General features: G+C 39.4%; 1 non-coding gene across 1 annotated transcript; it reads left to right on the top strand.

The window, feature by feature from the left end:
* The first annotated feature begins 5,987 nt into the window (after positions 1-5,987).
* Positions 5,988-6,093, top strand: LOC122207415. The gene has a single exon (XR_006196837.1). It is a non-coding gene; the product is annotated as a U6 spliceosomal RNA (small nuclear RNA).
* The last annotated feature ends 365 nt before the right edge of the window (positions 6,094-6,458 follow it).

The raw sequence follows: 6,458 nt of genomic DNA, 5'->3' as shown, positions 1-6,458 counted from the left end.
CTATCTCCTCCCTGCCAATAATCATAAGGTTTCAGCAAACTCAAAATAAGTTCTCATTAGGAAAAAAAGTGGCAGACACTTTTGATCTCATGTTGTCAGTGCCTTTCTCCCTAAATTAGCCATTATAGCTTCCAGAAATTTCCCCATTACCAAGCCTGGATAAATCCTCCCTCCTAGACGTTTTCCAGCACATGTGGAACGTGGCAGGACCGTATGGACTTTTTATTGCTCTGTGTCTCCCATTCATCCCTAAATTCCTGAAAAACAGTCTGTGTGCTGTCATCAGAGGTATGGTCACCATGCATAGTTCAGTGTAAGCGCCCCCCCTCCAAGTTTGGTAAATATTTGTTAAATAGAGAACAAATAGGTGAATGTCTTTTGTCTTTTGAGATATTTCTATCTTCATTCCTCATATTAGACAAATTATCAAACTTAATCTCTCAAATTCCCATTTTCTTGATCTGTAAAATACTTCGTCTTCTAGTTGAAGTCTAAACTGCATGGTATGTGTGAAGAACCTCTCACAGTGTCTGGCAGTTTGTGTTCACTTAATACACAGCACTTTTCCCCCATTTTCAAGTCAGTATGGGGCTAACTTCAATCATTTCTTACTGAAGCATTTGCCTACAGTTATATTTGCTTTTGCCATTTTCTTTTTAGTGATTTTTTTTTGTAGTTTGCATTGAAGTTGCATGCATTCTAGACCAAGTCAAAATTAACTTTGCTTCACCTGAAATTGCACTTGAAAGAAACTTATGCCTTTGAAACGCAATGTTTCTTAAATCAGCAAATCCAAAACCTTATTGCTCTTAACTAATGTCCAAGTGGTAGGTAGGTACACCAAGTATGAAGTCTACACATTCTCAACGGGGGTCCTTATACTCGCTCACATGTAGATTTACGACGGGCAGTAGGGTCAAGAGTACAACATTCAGCAGATTTCTGGTGTTCCTATCCTGTTCCAACATAATCCGTTCCAACAGTCTATAAAGTGGAGAAAATAACAGTATGCAGATCATAGGGTTGTTACGATAATTAAATTGTTAATATATGGAAATAATTTGCAATAATACCAAACACAAGGTAGCCACCATGTTTGTGTTAATTGTTATTACTATTATCATGTGGATTACTCTAAAGAAATACTGGACGTCTCTGAGATGTGGATCTATAATGACAAAAGCACACTGATTCAGCATGTTTCCATTTCAGAGTGCTTTCTTACCGCAAATTTTCTCCAGGAAGATTTATTTAATCTATACCACTCTCCATATGGAGAAAAGTGTGCTAAGAACAATTAAATTGTGTTCCAAGGTTCACACAATTAGTAAATGACAAAAATAGACTAACGACCCAAATCTGACTCCATGTTCAGCATTTATCCACCATACTCCAGCTAAAGCAGAAAGAGGTATTATACAGGCGGAATACAAACCTTATTATAATCTGCGGTAAATTCATTCATAACATTGTTGGTGTTGGCTAGATATTCTCTTCCACATTTTGTCTTCTCTAAGTTAGACCCTGTCTGCATTAGCATTACACAAACCATTTAGCTAACTACTTCATCCAAAAGATCAAATGTCAGTATGTGTACACCATTGGGAAAAATTAATTTTAATATGGATCAAAATGTGATAGCACACCTGTGAGAGGGTTGCAGTCCTCTGGGTGGGAAGCAGACATCAAAGGGCCTAAGTTTCATTTGATCCCAGATCTTCTGAGTCAAACACTAGAACTTACTTATTCATTTTGCTTTTGTTGTTTTATTACCATGTTACTTCTCTGGAAATATTTAAATACTGAATAAGGAAAACTGTTTTTAAGAGTATTACAGTCATTCATAAAGACATCTTGGGGTACAGATTTCCTATGGATGTTGGAATTCTCTACCAGTGCATGATAATCAATGTATAAATTGATATCCTGTAGCTCTGTTTTCCTTTTGTATTAATTGAATAGCACGCATGATCTTCTCTGATAGGAATTGGTAATTTGCCATGAAATAAGGATGTGTTAATTGTCACAGACTTCAATAACACACTTTCATTCACTGTATACTAACGGATCCCACTGCATCTTTCCACATATTTTTGATGGTTTTATTTTCTTTCTATAATATGTGTTAAATGCAGGTGTGACATTCAGGTCAGTTGTTAACTGGCAATCATTTGTGTATTAAAATTACCTCTTAAAAACAAGACAGCATCATGAGGCAGATGCAAAACATCAATGCAGGGCTATTAAATGCCATTATATGGTGATGGGCTGTTGCTAATTGACAACACATATACGTTCTATAATAAGAACACAGCCTAATAATCCAACCTTCTGCAAGAGTCAGAAGTAACTGATACATTCTGATGCAATCTTCAAAACTCTTCCTCTGAGTTAACCCACTGGAGATGAAAGAACCATGTGACAAATCTTGGTTCAAAGGATCTCTTCCTCACTGTCACTGCTTTTTGTTATTTATGTACTTCAATTGTCTTCTGTAGGTGAACTTTACTTTTCTTATCCTTTGAGTCAATAAGTAATTCTTATGCAATATCATCTTCTAATGTGGCATCAACTACCTCTATGTCAGTGACTCCCAAATCTTTAACTTTAACTTTGACTTTTCTTCCATGATCCCAGCTATATATGCCCACTGACTCTATCTGCGGGTCCCACAAGTACCTTGGCGTTTTTTTAAAAAACAGAACTTTCTCCTGACATATCCAAATCTGCTTTTCTTCTCAATTTTTATCCCCCAATACATTTCAGAGCAATCTTTGGTTCTTTCCTCTTTCCTAGACCCCCTCTGAAACTAGAAACTGTCAAATCTATCTCTGAAATGTCACTCCAATATGTTTGCTTCTATCTCTGTTGCTAATGCTTTCCTTCAACCCCTATTTCTTCTTTCTTGCACGGATCCAATAGTGGTTTCATTTATCATCCCATATCCTGTCACTTCCTTTTCCAAATCATCCCTGAGACTGTCTTTCTAAAACACAGATCTGATCATGTCATTTTTCTCTTCTTAAATAACCTTTCTCTTCTTTCTTGCCCAGTGAATGTCTTCTCAATCTTTCAAGACCAAAGTCAACTTTATAGTTCTTCTACATCCTTTCTTGACTTCTCCAGGCAGATTTAGTCTCTCTTGTCTAAATTCCAATAGCCCTCTAAAAACATCTGTTATGGCACTGTCACTCCTCTGTACGTTGAAGTGACCAAAGTAATACAGACTTTGAGGAATGTACCAATGCTACAGTACTTAGAATTTTTTTTCAGGATCCCAGGCTTTGGCTGGATACTGAAATTCCTACTGTTAATCACCAAGAGAATGCAAGCTCAAGAGAACACAGAATCAGTTTGTGTAAAGGGTTAAGATCTTTTTTTACAACATTGTACCAGAAATTGCAAGTCTGCAGCTGAAAGTGCAGTGTCTTTGCACATATGCACACTAACCCCCAAAACCTCAGAATATACTTCCCTGAACTTGCTTAAGTGCTCTTTTCTCCCTGTTAAACTAGCACCAACAGAGTGTACTTTCCCAGACTTTCTCACTCAGGTCACCTACTTATGAGAACCATTAACTAATCTCAGCCTGCCCCACCTCACTTTCCTGTTTCTTGTCCCATTTTCCTCCCCTCATACCTAACCTTAGTGCTTATATCCTCTGTAAGCACCAAAAGAGAGGAACAGTCTCACTTTCATCAAATACCCTCTGGCTGACAGTGTATATAAAGGCTTTATTGTTACTGTTCCACTTGGCTAGAATTTATTTGATGAACCTTTACATCTGTTTAATTCAGTGTCTGGTACATGTTAGGAGTAGGTATAAATGTGTATTTGTTGAATGGAGGAACATATTATTTTTGTAAAAAGTCAGTCTTGGGCTGAGGTGCTGGGTGGCTCAGTTGGTTAAGTGTCTGGTTCTTGATTTTTGTAAAGGGCAAACATAGCTAGCCTCCTGTATCCTGGGAGTAAACTATGACCTATGTAAGCTTAGAAGGACCCCAGAGTATGAGATGCTGAACCAGTGTTTGTTTTGGGCTTTCCTAGAAGTGCTGTTTCTGTTCCCTAGATATTAGTTCTGTTTAAAACCACATTTGCTGAGTTACTGAGAAATAGAACTTCCTCTTAACTGCTTGTTTGAGCTTCTGTAAACCTGCTTGGCGTAATCACCCTTCCGCATTCTCGGGCACCGCGTCTTGTTCGAATAGATAGAAGACTAATATCGTAAACCACATGATTCGGCATTCAACTGGCTAGAGTCAACAAGTTATATTTTAAAATTCTTCAGGACTGTGTGATTGGTGCCCGCCTTATATTTTAAAAACCTACAACAGGGGCGCCTGGGTGGCTTGGTCGGTTAAGCGTCCGACTTCGGCTCAGGTCATGATCTCACGGTCCGTGAGTTCGAGCCCCGCATCGGGCTCTGTGCTGACAGCTCAGAGCCTGGAGCCTGTTTCAGATTCTGTGTCTCCCTCTCTCTCTGCTCCTCCCCTGTTCATGCTCTGTCTCTCTCTGTCTCAAAAATGAATAAACGTTAAAAAAAAAAATTTAAAAACCTACAACGTTGTGTAATTGGTGCCCGCCATTTCCAACTGCCACCCTTTGCAACCTGATTGGTCGATACAGCCTTTATAAGACATTCCCAAAGCTTGTTTGGGGCCAGACTGTCAGGACCTGTTGTATTTCCCTGTCTGGCCAGGCCATAATAAACTTGTTTTGATCCTGTTTTTGCTGTCCGGAGTTCATAAGTGATCGCAACCTACAACAATTTTAGCTCATGTCATGATCCCACAGTTCATGAGATTGAGCTCTGCACTGGGCTCTGCACTGACAGCATGGAGCCTGCTTGGAATTAATTCTCTCTCTCTCTCTCTCTCTCTCTCTCTCTGCCTCCACTCCCCTCCCCTCCCCTCTCCTGTGGTCCACACATGTACACACACACACTCTCTCTCTCAAAATAAATAATCATTAAAAAAAAAATCTTGGGTCAAGAGGTGAAGATGTAGCCTTAGCCTCAGGTGTGAGTTTAATATGACCTAGCTTCTTGGCCAAAGAGAATCCTAGAGCACATCATATGGGGTTAAGCCTTGCAGAAACATACCAGAAAGACAGCAAACCAGCCTAGAAAGGATTCTGGGACAGCTCTGTACTTGTACAATAGTTATTCTATGTGTTGTTTACTGCCCTTTCCTCATCTCTGACTATTCAGTAAAACATTATTAATGGTTACAATTGGGTCTCAGTAATACAGAAAATTAGAAAAGTGCTGTGCTCATCTGTGGGAAAAGTGATGCAGAAAAGAACAGTTTTCTCATCCTTGGTGTTCCCTCTTCTTATAGTAGAGAAAGGTGAAGGAGGGTAGTAGCTGTCACTAGCAGAGGACAGCTACATACGGAGGAGGAAGAAAAGGAGGAGGCGGAGGAGGAGAGAGTGAGCATCCAAAGGAAAAGTTCTCTTGGGCCATCATAATCTGCATAGGAAGAAGAGTTATGATCTTATATTGTAGCCACAGGTAGGTGAGGCCTAGCCTGGGATATCAGGGCTCATATATTTTCTATTTTTTTAAAAAAAAAAATTTTGTGTTTATTTTTGAGAGAGAGAGAGACAGAGACAGAGACAGAGTACAAGCAGGGCAGGGGCAGAGAGAAGGGGAGACATAGAATCCAAAGCAGGCTCCAGGCTCTGAGCTGTCAACACAGAGCCTGACCCGGGGCATGAACTCATGAACTGTGAAATCACGACCTGAGCCAGAGACAGAGGCTTAATCAACTGAGCCACACAGGTGCCCCTTTTCTATTTTTAATACTCCACTGTGACTCCTCCAGGGAAAAGATTATGCCATTTTTATCTTGGTATTGGGGCAACAAGGTCAATCCTTTCATTCATTTACTCATTCATTCACAAATTTGATATATGTTTACTGAACATTTACATATGAGGTGATCATAAAACAGGGGAATATGATAAAGACAAGAGGTATATGAAAGGTGTTCCTTTGGCAGCACATATACTAAAACAGAATCAATACAGAGAAGATTAGCATGGCCCCTGCCCAAGAATGACATGCAAATTCATAGAGTGTTCCATATTTGGGGGAGATACAGGCTTCCAGTTATGGAATGAGTACATCACAGCAATAAAAGGCACAGTGTATGGAATACGTCAATGGTATTGTAATAACATTGCATGGTGGCACAAGGTCGCTATACTTGTGGTGAGCATAGGGTAATGTATAGGCTATACTTGTGGTGAGCATAGGGTAATGTATAAACGTATAGAGATGTTAAATCACTTTGTACACCTGAAACTAATGTAACATTGTGTTTCAACTGTACTCAAAGAAAAAACTTGAAAAAAAAAAGAATGGAGGATAATGGGGAAATGGCTGGTGAAAGCAATTATTTCTAGGCTTGAGCAAGATATTCCTGGGGCTTCCATGCAGCAAATCCCCTTTCTCA

This window comes from Panthera leo, chromosome E1, assembly GCF_018350215.1.
Source record: "Panthera leo isolate Ple1 chromosome E1, P.leo_Ple1_pat1.1, whole genome shotgun sequence".
Lineage (NCBI taxonomy): Eukaryota > Metazoa > Chordata > Mammalia > Carnivora > Felidae > Panthera > Panthera leo.
The sequence above is the reverse complement of the archived record's forward strand: the minus strand, read 5'-3'. Positions and strand labels throughout refer to the sequence as shown.